Here is a 23,870-nt window from a genome sequence, read left to right on the forward strand (position 1 = left end):
ATATGCTTTGCTCAAACCCCCTTTATATTCTCTTTTACTCACTGGAGCAAACATTCAGCAAATTCAATGCGCAAGCCGTTTTCAGCTAAAAAAAAAATGGAGCAAACTGTTTAACTGTGACCTACTTTCACCTTTGCTTACAGAACAGAAAACGATTATATCTCTTCTTTAGTAAACAAAAGACAAGTTCCCAATATGTTGCTTTGCTTCTTTTGTTGAGATAGTACTAAACATATATACATATATACATATTTTTTTACCTATTGAAAAAGCCAAAGGTTACAGGGGCGTTATAGTTAGGCTCTGATTTCGCTCGTACAAAACCAGTGAAATTCTGCAGTTATAGTTGCTTGAGTTAACTATAACTTACGACCCCGCAATGCACTGCTTATGACCTCACATATTACATCACTCATGACATGGTCAGTGACATCACTGATGATATCACTGAATGTGTGTGAGTGTCTAAGTGGACCTGGGAGTGGCTGTATAAGTGTCTCACTGGGCCTGAAAGGGAATGTGTGAGTCTCTGAGTGGGTCTGTGGATGAGTGTGTGAGAGTCTCAGTTGGTCTGTGAGTGAGTGCATAAGTCTCTGAGTGGGTCTCGAGTGAGTGTGTGAGTCTCTGAGTGGGTCTGTGAGTCCCTGAATGGTTCTGTGAGTGGGTCTGTGAGTGGGTACACAAGTGTCTCAGTGGGTCTGTTTGGAGGTGCGTGAGTGTCACGGCAGAAATGAAACAAAAAACAAGTGCGGGCTCCTGCGCTTGTTTAGGAAAAAGCCCCCATGTGGGCCAGGTCTGGGGGCATGTCCATTTATTTTAACATTAAAGAAGGGGGGAGCATGGGGCCTCCCTCCATAGGCATTTGTGTGCCCCGGGGACCACCATCTCCTTATATTATATGAATGTGGGGAGGCATGCGGACCCCTGGGCCCCGGGGACCACAACCTCCCAGGGGCCTTTAATTTTAAAACTTGTGCGGGGGGCCACGTGAACCCCCAGTCCCTGGGGATCACCACCTCCCTGTGGCTAAATACCTTCGTTAAAGTGGGGGGGCATGTGGCCTCCCTCCGCGGCCACATACGGCCCCAGGGACCCCTTTCCCTGCGGCCCGGCCATAACTTAATGGGAAGGGGAGCCACGTGCCCCCCCCTTCCCAGAATGATTTTGGCCCCGGGGACCCCATCCCAGGGGCCCTACCTTTAAAAATATATAATTTAAATGAGTGAGGGGGCTGCGCAGCCCCCTCCCCAGGACGATTTCTGCCTCGGGGACTCCACCCCCCAAGGGCCCGGCCTGTATTAAATAGGGGAGGTAAGTGCCGATTTCAGCCCGGGAAACCCAGCCCCGGGGCCCAGCCTATAAAAAAAAACAAATTTTTAATAGGGGAGGGGGCAGCGCAGCCCTCCTTCCTGGGCCAATGTTGGCTTGGGGACCCCAAGCTCAGCCTTAATTGAATAGAGGAGGGGGGCCGTGTGGCCCCCTCCCCGGGACCATTTCAGCCCAAGGGACTGCACCCCATTCCCCGGCCATGTCTCCTGGGTGCCCAAGGGCACCCGTGTGCAATAGGATCACCGAGGAGCCCCAACGCCCCCGTGGTCCCAGTTGCGGGAGCCCGCAATGCTGCAGAAATCAAGAATCTGCTTTTAAGAGCAGATCCCTGCTTGCAGAAGCAGTGTTTTCATCTGTTTCCTGCAAGCATAGTTGTGTGCAAGAAAACAGATGAAAACTTGGTTTTCTGCAAGCTGGAGTTGTTTGACAGATCCAGCTTGCAGAAAGCGGAGTAATGTTTGCTTTTGCTTGGCAGGAGCGGTCAGCTCCCACCAAGAAAAAGCAAACAGCTACCTCCAGAGGGTAGGTCCCCCAGGAGGTAGCAGGAGCCTGCCCTGCGGGGTGGGGGTTCGCAGGGCCATAAATGCGCAGCAGAATTGATTAGCATTCCTGCATTCTTGAAAACTGTGGCTGGTGCAGGTGTCAAACAGAGAGGCCAAACAAATGTGCTGAATTTGAAGATGTGCTTGGTGAAAGAGGGGTGCTTGCTAGCTATCTATGCTCCATGTTAATTTTGGCATCATCAGCACAGCTCAGACAATAACACAAATGTTTTTTTAACAACAAATTCAAGGGGTCGTAAAAACAGTAAAATGTATGGGTCACAATACAAGGTCTTGCAAAACTCTACTATGCAGTTCTCTGGTTGCAGATTGATAAGAAAATGGCATCCTTTTCCGAGACCTAAAGGACAGAAATACTGCATTTCAATTGGGAACAGTGGTTCCAATCCCAATTTCATGCAATCTAGTTAGGAAAGTGTTATGGTTAACCCTATGAAATTCCGTTAGAAAGTCCAAAAGAACTACAGACACTTGCTATGTTATTTTATTTGATTCTTGCATAGCCAAATCTCAACTTGGGTGTTTCTTGGCACTTGTACATGCCAATCAAATACAAAACAGCTTAATGTCTTCATCTCAAAAGGACCTGCTAGTGCAAAAAGAGATGGGTGCTAAACTCTTTCTTAAAGTAGAAATTGTCATCTATGCTTCAAATTCTCCATGGATGCTGGTTCCACAAATAGCTGTCTGAGAAAAAAAAGTGATGACTTCTCTTGGTCACTTCCCTAAACCTCATGAATTTACACAGGAGTTGTAATGTGGTTCTAAGAGAATGTGTGAATGTGTAGGAAGGAGGCTTCTCTACTGCAAATGTAAGGCACGGATGATTAAAACTTAAATTTAGCACGATCAGCAGAGTTTTAACTACCACTCTCTGTGCTTACAGGGTAGCCTGGTTATTGAAGGCGATTATCAGTGCCTAATTTGAGCTGGTGGTTGCATGTGGAGACCAATGGCAGCCATTTTTTGGGAACCAGCACTTAGTTCCCCTCATCAGGCTTTGACCAAGAGCTAGAGAGAAAAAAACACAAATGGGGAACAGTAGGATGAAGAGAAAAGATGGGAAACAGTGACAAAGGCAGAAAGCAGGAATGAAAAAGAACTTGCAAAAGTGAGATAAAGGGGCAGGGAGTTTCTGGTGGTGGATGAAAAGAGGCAGGAGGTGGAATCAAGACTACGCAACCCCAACATTTGGTAGTGCCAGTGACTGTCTTCTGAGGACTAGTTTGGGTGCCGGCTTATGCATTGACAATTATGTCCCTCTACCTGGCAAAATTAAACACAATCTGAGTGGTAACTGCTCTGAACAGAAGCCTATATTAAAGCACTAGATCAGAAATAGGCCAATAGTTACTGGCCAAACCAAGATCAAATTAATACCAATTTAGTAGGGGAACACCCTTAGACATCTTTAATTCATGAATGTCTAATCCTTATCTGACAAAAGGATTAATAAGTCTAGGCATTATGTTTTCTGGGAGTTGACATGTTTCGAAATGAAACCGAGGGTCATTTCGCGACCTAGATCGCTTATACTGTTCAGATACAATGAGAAGCTGACATAATTGAATATATAACAGTCATAGAAAGGAAATTTGAAGACAATTGTTCTGATTTACTACAGAAATTCCAGACCCTCCCAAAAGTGATTTGCTTCGATATACCACAACAAAAAATATTGCCCCCTTAGTAGTCCTGAACTCTGGCAAAACAGACATAAAATGTGCATGGTTGGTTGGTGACGTGGCTCAATTTAACCAAAGGAAGATCAACAGAGTTAGGGATCGGAAGATCCTGCGAACTCCAAGGATGGATGCTGAGACGTATTATGACCCCACTCCCCCTTTGTGCTCTTTTCACTCAGGACTTATACCCAAACTCAGAGTGAAATATATGCAACAACCAAATATATGGTACCACAGGCTGACAGCTTTACATAAAGTTTTCCCTGATTATTGTCCTAATGTAGACTTTTCAACCTTTCCTAAGCTTGTGGCACTCACGTGTTCTTCAAGTCAGTTGGCCATGGCAACTTGTAAAATTATTTTGGATGCAAGTAAATACCCCCCCTAGCTCTCTCCCATTAATACTCACAAAAAGGTTTCCACCGGGAACTCGCTGACATTTTGTCTGTACTGTAAACCTTGCTCTTCCGAAAGGGTACTTTAAAACAGTGCCATGCTAAAAACTAGCAAGAATTTAGTACACAAGTACTTAACTCGCTTAACTTTTCCTTGTGAGTGACTCACAAATGTTTTGTAGGGGGGTGTACATTTTGTTGAATGTCACGATTTTCACTCAGAAACCCAACTTGTGTAAGTCTTCGTGAACTTGATATGTTTATCACAGCTATTGAAAGAATAAGAGTATCAAGGCATTTCGACATTCACTTTCAATAATTTATAGAACATAAAATGAAAAGCAGAATGTTTCTGTATCACTTTTGGTTAAAGAGAGAAACGCTGGATATGCTTCCTATAAAATGCACTGGGTTTCACTAATCTTATTGCTGTATCTGCCTGTGAGGTTGGACACCAAATATTGAATGGAAAACATTGAGAATTATATTCTGTGTACTTTATATGTAAGGCTCCCTGTTTTCCGTTTTTACTGATTTTACAGATAAATACAGACAGAAAACATTCATTTTCTTGTCTGTATTTATTTTTAAATGTGGATAAAAACAGAAATTGGGTTGTTTTTTGAGTAATTCTAAATACGTTTTGCCATCACTGCCAGGCCAATAGATGTATGGATTGATAGATAAGGGGGTAAAAAAAATAAAAGAATTTTAGTAAAGAAGCTTTAACAGCAGTAGATATGCACAAGGTTGATACTGAAATTTGCATATTTTTATATATAAGTGCACCGATTTATCTTCTGCGGGTGTTCACAGCACTGAAACCTGCCAGACATTCAAGCATGAGTGCATATTTATCAGTTAAATAAATGTGGAAATATACTAATTTTAGCTTAATTTTTCCACAAAACCACAAAATAAATATGGATAAATACAGACAAAATTAGCAAAAAATAAATATGGATAAATACAGATGGAAATGGCAAAAAAATTAAATACCATAAAACCGGGAGCTCTATTTATATGCTTTGGAAACATTGCTAAATAATTTTTTTTTGATGATGATGAATGGAAGACATAGAAGTTAATTTGAATGTTTCTCAATCAAACCAGTTGCTTTAACTCTCATAAAGAGTGAAAAGCGAGTTCTTGACTAAACGGCTGTGCAGGATACACCACTAAACTCACTCACTGATGGTTGGTGTTCCCCTGTGACACCAAGACTTACATTTCAAAATGTAACTCAAAGAAACAAGCAGCAACTGCATTAATGAAAGGAACACAATTGTTGACGTTGCAACCAGTTGCCTGTGAACTTCGGATGCGAGTCGACCTCCATTCCTAACCATCAAGTTATTTCTCTGAAGTGCACATTGTTGAGGTGTTCAGGTCAGTGGCAGCTCCTCCGCAATGGCGGAGGAGCATAGCCCCACTCCCTGGCTCACAGCCAGTAAATGGAAAATAAAACTATGTCATTGTTTTATTTTTCATTAACCGGATCTGAGCCAGCTTGCGAAGGAAGGGGCGGGGCATTGGGAGGAGGAGCGCGACGTGCACGCCACTCCCTAAGTGCGCATATGTGTTTTGGCCGGCCGTCTCAAGCCGACCAAAACACACATGAGCACTTAGGTTTCCTCCAGCCCAGCTGCACTGAGCAGCTGGGCTGGAGAAACCCCACAGACTCCCAGGTCTGAGCAAGGCTTCTTTCCTGCCTGCTCAGGCCAATCCCCGGGCTGCTCTCACGTGAGAGCAGCGCGGGTATTGCAGGGAGTCCATGACGTGGTCCCAGTGCTTGCTGGGACTAGGGAGGACAGTGCCGAGTGCAACGCGGGAGGCAACTCCAGGAAAGTATTTTTTTTTATTCTAACCCCCGCAAAGCTCACTCCCTCCTGTGCTCCCCACCCGCCCCACCACCTCTTTATTGTGGTGGCCTCGACTGTCAGTGGCAACTGCAACAGAGGATCAAATGATGAAGACATAGGGCCGGATTTGCAAAGTTTGCTGTGAGTAGATGTGGCGGTCCTGACTGACTCCCGGAATTTAGGTGTATTACAAGAGTACTCACAGCAAAATCTTTGTAAATAGTGCCTGTATTGTGCAACCTAGCTCCAGTGGCGTCACTAGGGGGGTGCGGACCGCACCGGGTGACACCATCACATGGGGTGACACTGTGACACCAAAATGCAAAATAATGGGACCGTGAACCAGCCTGCATGGGGGAGCCCCGCGCCCGGAGCCCAGGCAGGGACAGCATGGCATCCAGACTCCCCTACCTCCGCTGCCTGCCAGCCTCAAGCCTCCTTCATGGGCCCTGGCATGGATGCTCTCGGTGCCGGAGGGGGCTGTGTTTCTGAGGATGCCCGGCGTGAATACATCTGGATTTCTTCCTTCCTTCCACTAAGCACGAACGGCCTGATGTCACCGGGCCGAGGTAGTAGTCGCTGTGCCAATACCAAGATAGTGACATCCGCCGGGTTGGGTCTGCCCTCAGTGGTTACGTGATGATTGATTACTGGCTGTGGCGCCACGGGGGGAGGGTGTGACCTTACATCCTTGTCTATAATGCACCACAAATGAGATCTGCAGTGTCAGCGCAAGACCGCAATGTGGGCAGCTTCCAGCAGACTTGAGGGTATGTGGTTCATGTGGGCGCTAGTGCATTATAATGTAACAACACCCGAAACAGCGGCCGGCATAACAGTGATGTCACTTTCAGTGCCCAATGGCTATGGAGATACTTTATTAGGGCGGTGCCGCAAAAAGGGTGGCATTTCAAGATTAGCTGCAGTGTGCACGCTGCTTGCAATACCGTGGGGCAGTACATCCCGCCGGCGAGCCGGGCCCTCTCAGGCTCACCCTTCCCTCATCAGCACCGTGACTGGCTTACTTAGACTCGCCATGGAGAGCTTGCTGCACGAACCTGCATTAGATGCCGCGTGGACCGCGCACGACCCAGGATTACTTGGAGAGGGTTTTGTTCAGGTGTCACAGCCAGTGAGAGAAGATGCTGCCGTGGGTGTGGATATTCGGCTCGCTCATAGGTAGGTGGCCCGGCAAGTACCTTTGTGCAAGCGCGGTATACAGGTGAAGTCAAGTTCCTGTTTTCGGTTCCACAGAGTAAGGATTGCAAACGACCAGTGGCGTCACTAGGGGAGTGCGGACCGCACGTCACCATGCGTTACCGCACTGGGTGACACCAACCCTAGTGACGCCGCTGCCTAGCTCTTTACAGGGAGAGTGTTCACCTTCGGTAAGAAACTACAGTTGAGTTTTTCCTGTCCCTGTCGTTGATGAAACAGAGCAAGGGACTTATCCAAGACTGAGAGGGTGGACGAGAGAGCTCACCCTTGAACAGGACACTGAAAGCAAAAATCACCTCGGAGGTAAGAGAACCTGTTCAGGAGTCCACATAAGCTGACCCTCTGCAATAATCACATGACTAGAAATGTTCAACGCAGAAGCTTAGCGGGGATTTTAGACTCTTCCTCTCACTTCTTAAAGAAGGAGGAGACGGCAAGCAGATGCTGATGTTGCATCAAAGAGACCTGGATTCTGATTCAGTCTTCAGTATTTGATCAAAACATTTCTGCTCTGGATAGATCATGTTTTCTCCCTATTCCTCAATTTCTATGAAACTGCTCTATGAAAAGCACTCCAAGTCTCTTTGGTGTACAGTATATGCTATATTAAATACCTAAAAAAGCTCATAAAAGCGCCCATGGGCTTCATTACAAGTTTGGCAAAACAGGGTGGGGTACTTTACCTCACCTTTTAAATACAATTACCCCATGGTGAAGTATTTACCATATGCAGTAAATACCTCAATTAAAGCGTTTTAAATTTGTCAACTTGGAAATGAAGCACAGCATGCAGAATGGGTATTTATTAAACCTATTTACACTTTTGTTTTTTTACACCACCCAATCTTGCTCCAGAGAAAATTCAGCCAGTGTGACCTTCTGGAGTCATCATGGCAAAAGGGGGACAGTGAGATAATTGTCACACAACTCATAATTCCGATTCTTGTGGAAACTCCTGCTTCCAAATGGATCAGAATTTAGCCTGAAACCTATAATGGGAGCCTAAGTGTCTTTAAAAAAGGGTGACTTAAAATTGTAATCAATGTTTGTTTATTGTGGAAGTATATAACACTTTATAGTACTGGCATGCATTTTTGTAAGCAACATAATTATTATAGTTCAATTAATCATCTCGACTTGCATCTCTGAATGAAAGGTGTGATGTTTTCACAAGGGTGTGGGCAATCATGCATTTGTGTGCAAGTATGTCTAACGGCGGAAAATTAACAATGGGCCAGATGAACAAAACTATTGCCATGTCTAAACTGTGGTGGCGTAGTGGGCAAAAGAACGATGGATTTAACCCAGATCTCTTGACTGGGGGAGAATGTCTGCATTGTCAGCATTCCGTCCATCATTTGTTTGTTGTAACGCTTTTCGCCCTAAGTGGGATGGGTATTCCCAGACGTGGGACCCGTGCTCACTACGCCACTGGAGTCAAGCTATCCTGGCTGATGACGGCTGATAGCCAGAAACCGGTCCTAGGATGCTTGATTCCGGTCCAGGGAAGACATGGCTTGGCAGTTCGGGCTGGACTGTTCCCATGAGGCACAGGGTCAAGACTGATTTGCATATGGCCATGTCTAAACTGGGGTGGCGTAGTGGGCAAAAGAACGATGGATTTAACCCAGATCTCTTGACTGGGGGAGAATGTATGCATTGTCAGCATTCCGTCCATCATTCATTTGTTTGTTGTAACACTTTATAGTACTGGCATGCATTTTTGTAAGCAACATAATTATTATAGTTCAATTAATCATCTCGACTTGCATCTCTGAATGAAAGGTGTGGTGTTTTCACAAGGGTGTGGGCAATCATGCATTTGTGTGCAAGTATGTCTAACGGCGGAAAATTAACAATGGGCCAGATGAACAAAACTATTTTGCGTTTGCAAACCATGCGATTGGCAAGATTTGTGAATGCAAAAGGTTGTTTACAGTGTACTAAAGCAGATTTGCGAGTTGGGAAAGCATTTCTGTCTCACAAAAGGGGTTTAGTGACCCATACTGACTAGGAGTTAGGAATGAGAGAGAGTGGCATTCCTTCCTATGTGCGATTCGGTAGTCTATGTGCAATGGTCTGTGACCGCGAGCGCACTGGCAAATCACTGATCAGTTACAAACACCTCAATGGATGTGGCAACTGCTCTGCATACCTGCCAACTTGAAGAACAATCTCACAGTGTGAGGCGGGGGAGGGACATCATGCCGAGAAGTATCTACGAGGCACTTTTGAAAGAAAAAACAAAAGCTTGCTGAGGCTGGAGCCGATGTTCTGAGGTGTTTTCACACCCCTTAATGGAGGTCGGCAGTTCAAAGCCTCGGAAAACGAGCTGGAAAACCACTATGCAGTGGTTTTCAGCTTGTTTTCCCTGCCACCGTGTGATATCGGCTCCTCACCGTGAGACTGTGCGATGGGGGCCAATATCGTGTCTCTCACGGTAGCACTGGGTGGTACGGATGTGCAAAGTTCCGGGGAAGGAGCCCCAAAGGATCCCCTTTCCTTTTTGGCAATCGTGTCAGCTGCTCCGGGGGAGTCGGCAGAAGCCTAGGAGACCAGTGTCCTATCCTCCCTAACTCCCCCAACAATGTTTTCCGAAACAGTTTTTTTTAAGCAGCACCAGTTCCCTTAAGGAATATAGGCAGCTTTTTTCTTTTCTTTTTTAACGCAATAAATAAACTTTCCCTTTTGGAAATGTAAAAGCATGTATGATTGTCTGCTGTCCCTTGCAGGCCACCATCCCTGTGTTTGTAGCCGATTACAGTGGGCTGCAAATTGCAAACTTCTTAACATATAATAATTAGACATGTTCTGTGATCCCGTGACTTGCGATTTTGTGAAGTGACGTAAAAGTCCATAGGTGGCACCACAAAATTAAAGGCGGTTCAAAAAAGCCAGTGCACAACTTGCCACCACGTTTTGGTACCAGGCTTACAGTAGAAAAAGCTCTTTAAACAGCTAAACATAAACTGGATGAAAAAGTAGGCAGCCCTAGACAAGCATATTGATTAAAGTGGTAGTGAGAACTTGCACTTGGCACACGCGAACTGAAAGTGAGACTTTTTAGCTGATACTGGTTTCTATCGCTGCATTGATTCCGTTTAAAGAATGCTGTGTCTTTTAAAATGTGAAATGAAACAGACTTTATCGATTTATTTCGTACCAAGGAACACAATGCAAGTCCAAAAGCAGGGGGCCTTATATAAACAATGCAACTTGACAAGAGAATTAGATATTGAATAAAAGGCATGGAGTATAAAAAATGGCGCGTTTATAATAATAGAAAAGTAAGACTAATGGTTCAGGAGACTGTAAGGTAGGAGTTTCAAATCGCAGCCTTTTTTTTTTTTTAATACATTCCCGCCTGCAGCTATGTGATGTGATCTGCTCAAAGTTCTTACAGCATAACGCTCCCAGTGAAAACGCGGTGCGTCACCGCTCGCAGGGCTTCCAGGCGCGGCGATGAGCTCATCACTGTTCAATTAAGTGACTTGTCATGTCTGCTATGCGGGCCAGCCAAAGGCGCGTCATGCCGCGCTTACTTCACCCGAGGTTACTCCTTCTTGTAATGAACACCGGAGGCGATGCATTTTTCCACAGAATTACCTCTTCGGGTGTGTTTTGGCTTCACCACCGACAACAAACGGCGGAGTTATTCCAGAAACTCAAAGCGCTTGTTTCCCATTGGCGGACACTGGACTACTTTTCTTTCAGGCAGTGAAAGCTAATATGTGTGGTCTGTTCCTCAGTAAAGGGGTCGAGTGTGGTGACGCTTCGAATGTCGATATCGTCGTATTGTTAATTAGAAATGTTCTAGCCTACAATCTGACATTAGTTCACCATATGATCGATTCACAAAGATTCTGCTAAGAGGCTGGACTTGAAGCATTCCTATCTTAGTTACTCTTCGATACCAGGAGTACGTCAGGAATTGTTTTGGAATGTAGGAGTAAATCAGAGCACACCACAAGCAAAAAAGAGCAAAATGTTTGTAAATTGGGCACTGTATTTTATTTTTACTCATGAATGTTACAAGGTTACACTTCATGCCCTCCTTTTTCAGACGATTGGTAATCAATATAAAAATATTTGAGCAAGCTGCGCCCAAGGCCCAGGGCGCCAATCTGCAGAGGGGCGAACGGAACTGTGAGCATTAAGGTTATGCAAACAGCAGCGCCCCTGTCATCTCACTCCTGCCTTGTCTGTGTCCCATCGTGCTCCTTTCTCTGTCAGATTTCGCAGTCTATCCCTTCATTATCATACCGTAGAGGATATTGTTAACACCCCAATAGCCCCCTTCCTTGCACTCCCTTCTCCCTCCCACTGATGCACATCAACAACCACTGGTGCATCGAAACTCTAGCGCCCCCCCCTGCAAGGTACGTGGACTGCCCCCCACCGGACTCAATTGGGAGCTCCCTGGCCAGAGTACTGTACCGAGAAACTCCCCCACCCCCCGCAGGGGCTGCGGGGGCCTGTTTTACCCACTGTCAACAACAACCTCAGTGTGAGGCAGGTACGTTTTGCCTGGGATTGAGGTGTGCTGGAGATATCTGGAGTTTGTGTACAAAGGTCATTCACTGCCTCCAGCGCCCAGATACCCCTAGGGGTGACAGTGCAGCAGGGTCGGATTGGGATTAAAAATCGGCCCGGGCACGCTAAAAAAAGTGGCCCACATTTGCATATTGCCTTTCCTCAAACCACTGCTTGTGCAAAATTTTATTTAAAAAAATCCGCACAGATTAGTTTACACTGGTGAAACACACCTGAAAACAAGTGATGCCACTTCTGCTCAGGGCCCTTGCACCTGCTCCGTATGGACACATTAATTGGCTGGCCCAGTGAGAGAAAGGGAGTTACACCTCTGCCGTTGATAAAAGTGAGGTAATGGACGCCCATCTGCCTCCAGAAAGGCCACTCAGGCACCCACTGGCCGCTGGCAGCCTCAAACAACACAGAAACCGCCCAAATCGGACCCCCACGCTGCTCAAAAAAGCAGCCCACAGTAGGAATTTGAATACCGACCCCTCGGGCATTGCCCGATTGACCGCGTTACCAATCCGACGCTGCAGTGCAGCACTATACAAATGCCATTTGATTGATTACTCAGCCAACGACTGACTGGTGAACACAAAAGGGCCCCCTGCTGCCTCATTTTATTCACTGCATCAGCAAGAGTGCCAAATTTCTCTCCGATAAGGGCATTGTCCTAGCAGAGGCTGGCTCTAAGCAGGTTATTTTATCTTTTAAATATTACGTTTGGGAATATGTATGTAGAATTGCATGCAAGGATCAATACAATTGCAAAAAAAAAAAAAGAAAAAAAGAATGCAGACGATTTTTGCAAGTGAAGTCAAAATTACTGACAAATGTTGTGCCGAGCTGGATGCTCACAATGAGAACATTCTGTACATGGCAAATTTTGGCTCAAATTCTATAAATAATTCGTGTTCATCTAAGTCTTGTGTAGGAGTGAGGGAAAGTATATTTTTCTGCTTTAATTAGTCAATCAAAACAAATGTTCCTCAAAATGTCCCGCTCTACTGCACGGAGCAAAACTTACTTCGTTTGTACTTTGCATACTTGAAAAATGGTATTTCAGGCAGGTGGACCCATGCTAACTTACTGTGCTCTTTAATTATGCATGGGGCAAGGGAGGTTGTGAGGCATTGGGGCTCGCAGATTCAGTGCACTGTTTTTGTTGGCATAATGTCACATGTATATCAGGGCATGGGTTGATAGCATATCTAGCATGGGTGGCACCCAGCGCAACAATCTTGGCTTGCGCCCCCCCCCCAATGACCACTTCCGCCACAGATTCCCTCACTACCACCCTTTAATAGTGCCCCTCAAGTCTCAATAACCACTCTCTCAGATGCATTTAATTAGTTTTATAGTGCCACTCATATCAGTGTAGGGTGTCAGAGCACTTTACGTCACTACCCAGAGAAAATCAATCATACATGTGTAAATCACTGTATAGGAAATATTACATAATCCAGAGGACTACAAGGTGTAGGAGTCACATGTCAAAATGAAACACAAAAAGAAGATGAATGGAATGGTAAACGTTGTCAAACATTCACCCCCAGTCACAAATCTGGGTTTCATCCAATGTTATTTTGCTCACCATGCCAGCCGAATTTGGACCCAGCTATATGCAAATCAGTCTTGATCCTGTGCCTCATGGGAACAGTCCAGCCCGAAATGCCAAGCAAGGTCCTCCCTGGACTGGAAACAAGCATCCTGGGACTGGTTCCGGGGTATCACCCCTCATCAGCCAGGCTAGCTTGAATCCAGTGGTGTAGTGAGCACGGGACCCACGTCTGGGCATACCCTTCCCACTTAGGGTGACAAAAGCAAAAAGAACAAATGATGGATGGAATGCTGAACAATGCATACATTCATCCCCAGGCACAAAGATATGGGTTTAATCCATCGTTCTCTAGCTCACCATGCCACGGCAAGTTTGGATACAGCCATATGCAAATCAGTCTTAACCATGTTCCTCATGGAAACAGTACAGCCCGAACTGCCAAGCCAGGTCCTCCCTCGACTGGAAACAAGCATCCTGGGACCGGTTTCGGGGCATCAGCCCTCATCAGCCAGGCTAGCTTGAATCCAGTGGTGCACTGAGCACGGGACCTGACTCATGAGGAGTAGGGTCAAGACTGATTTGCAAATGGCTGGGTCCAAACTGGGATGGCACAGTGAGCAAAAGAACAATGGATTAAACCCAGATCTATGTCTGGGGGTGATTGGTTGAAAAGTTCCAGCACTCCGTCCATCAACTTGTGGTGTTTGTGGAGTCACATGTCATCCATACTGGTAGACGGTTTGGTTTTAGAGCGCTTGGTCTGGAGAAGCACACATTCTTTACTAATAAGAATTGACATTAGGATAAAGAAAGACTAGGGAAAAAAATCATAACGCTCTAATCTATACCTTGCAGTCTGCATGGAGCTTTTTGATGACAACACATAGCTCACTGTTCTACATTAGGATTTTAACTTATGAACTGCAAGTAACAAAAGGAGGTCTCTGACAAAAGCAGTAACCTACTGACCTCTTTACATTATATGCACTTTGTGATCTGCACGGTACAAGTTATTTGCAGCAAGCATACTTTACCTTGAGTCAAAAATTAATCTAGACAAACCTCTGATCTCTCTCTAGAAAGACGATTAATCACCGGAGATATCTTGACATTTTTTATTGTTGTCTGAAAATTTCTGGAGACCACGAACGCGGCAGCAGGTGCTTTTAAAACCATAATATTATTGCAAACACCATTCCCCCGTACTAAGTCAGCATCTGGGGCGCACCACCCCCGAGTCCGCCCTGCATATCAGAGACAGCAATCCTGGGAGAAATGCAGATCTACCAGCTGACAAGGTACCAGTACCACTGTGTGCCACATGTAGGGTGACCAGACGTCCCTGATTAACCCAGACATTCCCAGTTTTCGAAAACTGTCCCAGCACATTTTGAACAAATAAATGCATGTCCTGGTTTCTGAGAGAGGGTTAGGTGAGCATGTTCATTTATTACAGCACTGTGCAGTCTCACATTTACACTGACACCCTCATCCCACCAGAGACAGAATTTACTTGATCAAAGAGTCTCCCGGCTATGACACCTAGCCTCATTTACACAGAACAGGAGGCGGGAAGCAGCATCAGCGAAGACCATTATCCAAGGCCTGTATCACAAGCCTACCCGTCCACTGACGCTGAGGGAGGGAGTCTTTAATTTTCATCTGGTATATATTCACATATATATTACAGTTATATATGTCATAATTACCTATTTGCTATTTGTGAATAACTTTGGTGCCATTTGATGAAAGTTTGCGAAATTTGCCACTCACTTAACTTCTGGCTGGAAGGTTTCGTACTGATTCAGCAAGTGGAGGGCAATAAAAAGTGGGGTCCCAAAACGCTTTCCCCCATGCAATGTCAATGGGTATTTTGCAGTTTTTGAACAGGACTACAGCCTGAACCGTTTAACGGAATTACACCAAATCTGGCAAGTAGCTAGATATTGGTCCAGAAAGAGTGTTTTTTTTTGTAACATGGTGGAAATCTGTTTAGTAGTTTAGGATTTATTAAAGAAAGACATTTATAGATATCTAGGGACACGAATCAGAGGGCATATGGAAGGCCGTGATTGGCTGGCCGCAACCTGAAAGGAAAGTTGCTGCCACCATTTTGTTTCTTAGTTGGGCCCCAGGAGAAAACCAAAATAAAAGCTTATGTAAGCGGTCAGGATAGATGTATCCTGACCTCATAGGACAGATGGAGGAGCCTCTTAGGCACCACCGAGGAACAAAAAGATTTTGGGGGCTGATCCGCAGATCCACGGATTCATCGCTTCGCTCGACGCGATCCGCACTGTAACTCTGCGGAAGATCTGCGGATTCACAGCTGAATTAATAAAAAAACACCCACTCACATACCAAACCACTACCACTCACGGCCTTGGTTGGATTACCATATGGTAATTAAATATTACTTTAAGTTTATTAAAACAGAAATTCAGTGAAAAAAACAAAGGTTACAGAGACATTATAGTTAATGACCTTGTGCCTTGCCTGAATGATAAGGAGGATAGTTCGGACCCCATACTCAATACCGATTCGCAACTCTCTACTGCTTCACTTGAGCTTCCTTGCTCCAATAGATTTGCTATCCTGGAAGATTTGGAGGAGGAAACGCTTGCATGTCAAGACCCTGGCCCACCTATCTCTAAAGTAGATCAGACTCCCTGTTTTCAGGGTGCATCCATGGAACAGAAAATCGACCAACTTCTTAAAGAGATAGAATTCCTGAAAAACATAGTTATGGAACTGAGTAAGAGGGTCTCCCCAACTCCCATGCAGCAGACCACACCAAGCAACTTTGGGATCCCAATACCAATTGTACCCGCAATTTCTGTCCAGTCTGGCCTTTTGCCGATCGCCCACAGGGGGAGCCACTTAGCTTCTAACATGATTGACCCTATTAGAAAGCCACCTTTGCCTTCTGCCAGCAGCAGCAGTAAACCTTTATTTAGTGATATTGCGAAATCTCAATCAACTCGTAATGCAATTCCATCTACTCCATCTATACTTGAGGCTGCTGGACCCCCAAGATCTATTTCTCAGGAGGCCCAGCTTTGCTTTAGAAGCAATTACGCACTACACCCTATCCCAAGAGACCTGCTGACCAATTCAAACATAGCCTGCATGGTTAAGGTCCCTAGATTTACCATCACCCAACCCTACGAAAATGAGGATTCACTTAAAAATAAAGCTATACACTGGGTCAGGCATGTCAGGGGATGTAGGTCTATTATTCGTGAGGACATTATTAAGGCTAGAAGAATATCACGCCACAATACCCAATTTGATTGTATTGAGCTTTCACTCTGATACGACTTTGGCTGAAAACTTGGCTCTTTTAGAATATCGCTTTTCCTCCCCAGATTATTCTTGCATCCAGTTAAGACGTACTCCGCTCTGGGTCCCAAGAGGTCATGAGTCACAGGACAGAAATAGGTTGGCAAGCAATGATTCCAATTTGAACAGGGTAGACTGACTGGCTCAAGATCTTCCCTCTAAGCCTTGTTTTGTGGAGCCGGTCCCTACCGCTGATATACACACTACTGCACCGCCCCAAAATTCACCAATTTCATTGTCGTCCTTCCCGTTTTGTGAGCTGTCCCCCCACAATCAGGCAACTACAGCTCTCGAAAATTCCAAACCATCTCTTAACTTTGTCTCATGGAACATCGCAGGGCTTGCCAAAAAACTCCTGATCCCCGATTGGCACGATTTCATAAACACCTTTGACGTCTGTGCATTCCAGGAAACTTGGAGCACAATCCCTTTACATAAATCAGGGTTTACTACATATTTTTTACCGGCTATAAGTTCAGGGAAAGGCCGCCCATCGGGGGGACTACTTGTGTGGGTAAATATTAAGCACAATTGGTCGGTACAGACCCATAATAATGTTTCCCCAGATTTACTACACTTGACTATAAATGGTCCACATGGCGGTCCTATTTTAGAAGTTTTTAATATCTATGCTAGAGGTACTGTAGGAGGACAGACATCCCAGACAATCTCTGCCCTGGACCATGAACTAACTCATATTGATCCTAACTCTAGTACTATTGTTTGTGGCGACTTCAATTGTACCTTCGAACCCCTAGCCTCGGAAGATTTATTGGGGTCCAGTGAATCTGACCGTAAGTGGGGAATCCCGCCCTTAGAGCTCAGCCCAATCAAGAAATGGTCTCAAAGGGCTATTCAATTGAATGCCCTTACGCAAGAGTTTAATCTACGAGCAGTGAATGGCAGATCCATATCTGACAAGGGCGGTGCTTTTACTTTTAATAGACTATCTACTCCATCTCGAATAGACTACATCCTTGTTGACATCTATTTTTGGGGGAACATTCTGGATATGGTTGTTAAAAATACCATAGATAGCGACCACAATCCACTGTGTTTACAACTTAAAGATGTTTGGGTGACCCCGCACCATGTGAACAATCAACTCCCTTTGATGGTAACCAAGGAAATATCATTGGCAGGATGTAACAGACGCCTTAAATGGCATGGGATATCGCAACACGAGGGGAAGCTCGCATCCATTAAAGATATATTAGCTAGGAAACATATTGAGCTTTGCGATGCTAGCAAGGAATGATCCCCAACTCATATCCTCCCTTTACCATGAGACTATCAATAAGATAGGGGAATTCTTCATTCCGGGGGAGAATTCCCGCCGTAAGGTGGACCCAATGTTTAGTGCCAATCCTTGGTACTCTAAGGATTGCAGAAGGGATAGACAGACCTTGTCAAAAGCCCTAAGAAAGCAAGATAGAAACTTAATTAGGAAGGCGAGGCGAGACTACTCGAGATCTTTGACAGTCGCCAAACGAAATTGGGAGGAAACGCACTGGCAGGAACTCAAAGAGGCAGCATTAAACCGAAATTCAACGGTTTTCTGGGACCTATTAAATCGAGGCAAACGGGCCAAAACGACTAGTATCCCCAATCATATAGCGGAGCTGCAATGGTTCAACCATTTCTCTGCTATATATGCGGGTGAGACAGCCCATGTGGTTCCTGTGGAGGACGACCTGCCCCTTGCCACTAATTTCCCTGTTGAGACCAATTTGGGGACCCAAGAAGTGATCCTTGCTATTAAAAGCATTGCGCCGGGCAAGGCGGCAGGCCCTGACGGCCTACCTGGTGACCTTCTTTTACATGATCCAATCCCGTGGGCTTCTTTTATCGCTGTTGTAATGAACGCTATAGCCAAGGGCTCTACAGTACCTGAGTCTTGGAAAGCTGCAGTAGTGATTCCAATTTACAAAAAGGGCAATAGGGAGGACCCTGCCAACTACAGACCTATTAGTCTAATCGATGTGATACAGAAAGTGGTTGGCAGGGTTCTCCTTATGAGGCTGAGGTGTTGGATTGAGAATGGGAATGTTTTATCACACTTTCAAGCAGGTTTTAGACAAAAGGTAGGCACTATGGATCAAGTTTTTAGATTTTTTATGATATACTGGAAAGTGGTAGTTTTAGGCAAAGGCACTTTATATTTAGCTTTTATAGACCTAAAGTCTGCTTTTGACTTAATACCCCGTCATAGGCTGTGGCAGGTTTTAGCTCATTTAGGTGTCCCCCAAGAGATTCTTGCCTTTTTAAAGCTTCTCCACGAGAATAATCATGCTAACATTAGATGGGGTGACCAGGGCCAGCTTACAGGAAGTGTCGCGGTGAACAGGGGGGTACGCCAGGGCTGTGTCTTAGCTCCCACCCTGTTTTCTCTTTACATCAACGGGGTGGTGGATCTCCTTAGGGAGGTCCCAGCAGACGCTCCAGTCCTGGCGGGCGAAAAAGTCCCCAGCCTCCTGTTCGCCGACGACACTCTCCTGATTTCCAAATCCCCGGCTGGCCTCCAGAAAATTCTAAATAGGTTTGATTTATTTTGCAAATCCCATGGCCTCATCATAAACACAGAGAAAACCAAACTAATGGTTATCAATCCTCCGCGACGCTTCAGATATGCCTTTAGTCTGGATGGTACACCGTTAGACATCGTGGATTCCTTTGACTATTTAGGCATACGCATTGCAAAGGGGATGAAGTGGAGCTCGCACCTGACCAAGATGCTTCTATGCCACAAGAGGGTGTCTGGTGCCATTATTAGAGAACAACATCTCTCTACCAGTCGTCCAGTGGCACCGGCCCTTGTGGTATATGAAGCACAGGCATTATCTAGCTCCTTGTATGGGGCAGAAATCTGGGGCTATGAAAACATCCATGACCTGGTCTTGTCCGAGAACAAATTCATGAGGAACCTCATTTCTGTTCCCACTTCATCTCCTCTGAAACCCTTGTTTTATGACCTAGGCAGACACTCTATCCAGGACATTGCACGCCTTCGACCCCTACTCTATTGGGCAAGACTGCGACGGACACCAGAACTTGCCAACTATGCTGCAGGCTTAAGTGAACTCATATCAGCAGATACTGGGAAGAGGTTAAAATGGATCTCCTATGTTAAACAAACGCTGAGGTCCATTGGCTACGAAGACCGCTGGGAATCACAGACACCCCCTTCGAAACAGGACCTCAAGAAGGCCTACTGGAGTTGGGTAAACACAAGAGAGCTCACCAATGTAAAGATGGGGAAACTGAGCGAAGCCTTCTTTGAACACAAATCCCTCATCAAACTCGAACCCTATCTTGATTTTATTCAGACTCCCCTAGACAGATCACTGTATGTACGCTTCAGATTGGGGTCCCTTCCTCTTAACTGTGTTACCGCTGGATGGAAGGGATTCCCTCCTATTTCTGTTGGCTGCCCCAGCTGTACAGCACCTAAGGAGTCTATTCCCCACTTTTTATTTGCCTGTTTCCAATATAGAAGAGCAAGAGCCAAGTGGCTGAGACCGATTTGTAGATTACTCGGTAGTCGTGACTACCGTATTGTATTACGCATCCTACAAACAGATACTTCGTCCCTTACCATTGTTTGTGGTATTGCTAAGTACCTGGGTGCTGCTTGGATACTGCGGAAGAAAAATCTTGCACGATAAATGTATTAAATTTCCCACATGATCAGTTCTTCTACCCACCGTCTATCTGCTATAATGAATTTTGGGTCCTGAAGCGTTTTGTACTTTGCACATATTGCTTTTATCCACTTTTACAGTCTTTTTAGATATATTTATGACGATTGTTTCTTTTATTATCTAACTTGATCTTTTTTATTCTTCTGTATGTTGTGCTTTTATGATATTTTTTATCGAATAAAGCTTTACCTACCTACCTACCATTATAGTTAGGGTAACATTTTACACAAACAAAAACGATAGAAATTAATCTGTTATACTTATTTTACACTTATACTTTTCTGGAAATACTATAACTCGTGCCATAAAGTAACTTTGGGCCATGAGTTCTAGTTTCTTAACAAGTATAAGTGCTAAAATAAGTATACTATAACTGCTGAATTTCTATGGTTTTGTGTGTGTAAAATGTGAACTTAACTATAATGTTCCTGTAACCTTTGTTTTTTTCAGTAAATACAAAAAAAAATATATATATATATATATATATATATATATATATATATATATATATATATATATATATATATATATATATATATATATATATATATATATATATGAATAAGCAAAGTGTCCTTGCGGAGCACATACGCGCGATCCAAAACAAAGACATGTCCTATGCTCTGACGAAACACCTGCAGAATCATGTCGGTTTAACATGGAGAAATATCAGTTACACAGGCATCGCCGTGATCTCTGACCATGAGAGAGGAGATAACAGAACTGAAAGACTGAGACGCCTGGAGTCTAAACTAATAATCCGCTTCAAAACTCGAATCCCTCATGGGCTCAATGGGGATGAGGAACTTTATGTACACTTATGAACGTTACTAAGAGACTAGAATCCATCTTCAACAATGGATCTTAGAAATCGCATTAGTTGAAAAATCCAGTATGCAGATAGAGCTACCAGCAGACAATTCAAAATGTACTAATGAAAAAATATTTCTTTCTTTTTTTCATAGCTGTTCCCACTTTTCTTACTTATTATAGGAATGGTAAAGCAGAATAACAGGGGCACTCAGCCCGCATCAACACATAGATCAACCTGTCACAAAAATGGCACTAAGCCGCATAATCACATCAAGACAAACTGGTTGACGAATAACTACTTGACTTTAAGTACCATCCTCGGCACTTTGCCGTTTACATGCATAATTGGTTACATGTACCAATAACTGAAACTGTCAGTCATGGATTACGGACTTTCCGTGTTAATTCATAATACACTTCAAAATGTAAATATACAAGTATGTTTTTGGGAAACAAGCATGAAAAATATATGTATAGTTGTGCTTTGAAACCACAACTCCCAGAATGCTTCATTGTGAGCAGGACGGATCAGTGGGTATAAATGTAGAAACAAATGATGGACTCATGTTAATACCGTGATCAGGAACCAGTGGAGTTCGAAACGCGTTGGTAATAGAGATGGTCATTAAAACTTACTAAACCAAGATCCAGAAAGAGTGCGGCTTTCCTTTTGCTTTTGAATATATATATATATATATATATATGAACAAACACCAGAGTTCCCACTATTGTCACCTCCAATTCAAAAAGGCAAAAAATCAGGACACGGACTCCAAGGTAGGTGCGTGGTTTTCTTCTTTTATTTTTTAGGCAAATGGACGTTTCGGCATGGCAGCATGACGCGTTTCGCCCAACAAGTGGGCTTGATCACATAATGAAAAGTTCTAAACTTCACTGTATAAAGCACTTACACAGGTGCCACTCATTGCGTCATGTGATGCAGTGAACACAGAAGAAATACTCTTTGTAGGGTGATCTTTCTAAAAACGTAGTGAGCAAACAATTATTAGTTACTCAAATGACTGTACACATAATATCATGTAAATGCCACAATTATTGTATAAATTAAATAAATAATTTAAAATAATTGATAAGTTATAGAGTGCAAAAATGCAAATGTGCAAATCGATGATCAATAAACAGTTAAACATTTGTAGGTGCCAATACCTCAATGAAACCTGAACATCATTTTTTATGCACCGCATGGCATGACGTCATTGGTATAGAATTAGGAAAAAATTCCAGTATATCTTTTTACCTGGCGTCTACAGTCATAATTTTTAAAGAGTCAATCCCCTACAAAAAGGTTTCAAAAAACTGTTTGGATTTTTTGTGAAAGTCTTCTAAAGTGCTAAAAATAATAATGTCAAAAATAATCACAATTATATCTATTGTGATTAAAAATCATATTAAGTGAAATTGGAAACAGAAGTTGCAAGATTCATTAACCCATTATAAAATATGTTTCCAGTTTGTAAGAATGATTCCATGATATGGGGCGGCCTCTCGTCCCAAACCACTTGCACAGCTGTGTGGTGCCAGTTGGCGAATTTTCACTCATTATTTTACATAATTTTCATTCTTCCATCTTGTTTTTACACTATATTCTCTCTTGAATTCTCATCCGCACGTGGAAATGTGTGCCTATTTTCCAAATTTCTTAAGTTCCCAATGTGCCCATCCGGACCTCTATATAAGAACTCGACAAAAGCACTGTTCATAAAAAGGCAGTGTTTATTCGAATAAGACCCAATGCATTTCGGGCGGTAAAGACGCCCTTCCTCAGGGGTCACTGTAAAATGACAATGAAGAACACAATCAATTCATATTTTTTTACAAAATTAGCACAAATATATTCTAAAAACCAAAGTGTCAAATGACATTTCATTTTGTACATAATCCCCGCAATAAAATCCTGCATTGCCAATACAAGTTCCTACCTACCAATCGCATGCAATACTAATGTATGAGCAGGTAAATACCCCTTCCCTTCATCCATATCTCCCTTCATGCAGCTAAACCATCATCTTCCCATCCACACTCACAATATCCCTTAAACACGTTATGTAGTTCACTTTGTCACTTCCCTACTCTACGTGTTTATCCCATTAGGTCCAAAGCTTGGCCATAACAACATAATAAACGAGTTGTTCTCTTTTAATCTTACTCTCCTCGTTTTAAACTACTGTCCATTCGCACGTAGTTGTTGCTATGATTCAATTGTGATTTAAATATAAATTTAACGTGGCTACCCCCTTCCTTGCAAAACGACTGGCGTTTCCTCGTACCTGCCAAATGTGTTTAAACTGCTCCGACCTCTTCTATTCCAGGAAGTAATTACGCCGTAAGCGCTGTGTGGGACGAGAGGCCGCCCCATATCATGGAATCATTAATACAATTGGTGTCTATTGGGCATGGCGCCGTACCACTTTGCACGCATTCAAGGAACAATTTGGATAAATCCGTGACTACTTAATGATCAAGGTGTGCATCCCATCTCCACAAATGATGTTTACTGAATTATGCCCTATTGGGATTGCACCCGCCTGCTGAACAACGACAAACACATGAAACAGACAATGCAGTACGGATCCGCACGATGGCGGAACATCAAGGCTCATTTAAAAGTGGTTGTTTATTTTTGGAATGGTTCATTAGTTTTTTTATGACAATACGTGTTCACATAGGTCTTTGCAATTACGTGTTTTTGTAACTGGATGTGTCAATAATACGATATATTCCGTTTGGTTCGGGTTCCCATCCAGTTTTTATGCATTCTGGGTATTGTAGTTAGCCTATTTGTACACACAGCGCTTACGGCGGGAAAAGAAGGCAACAATGACCAATTAGAAGGAAGCATAGAGG

At 43.9% G+C, this 23,870-nt stretch overlaps 1 protein-coding gene across 4 annotated transcripts in view; it reads right to left on the bottom strand.

Annotated features, from left to right (window-relative positions):
- SCHIP1 (schwannomin interacting protein 1) overlaps positions 1-23,870 on the bottom strand; it is a 416,513-nt gene that overhangs the window by 90,382 nt on the left and 302,261 nt on the right. The gene's annotated exons all lie outside the window — the stretch shown is intronic.

Source organism: Triturus cristatus, chromosome 11 (genome assembly GCF_964204655.1).
Source record: "Triturus cristatus chromosome 11, aTriCri1.1, whole genome shotgun sequence".
Taxonomy (NCBI): domain Eukaryota; kingdom Metazoa; phylum Chordata; class Amphibia; order Caudata; family Salamandridae; genus Triturus; species Triturus cristatus.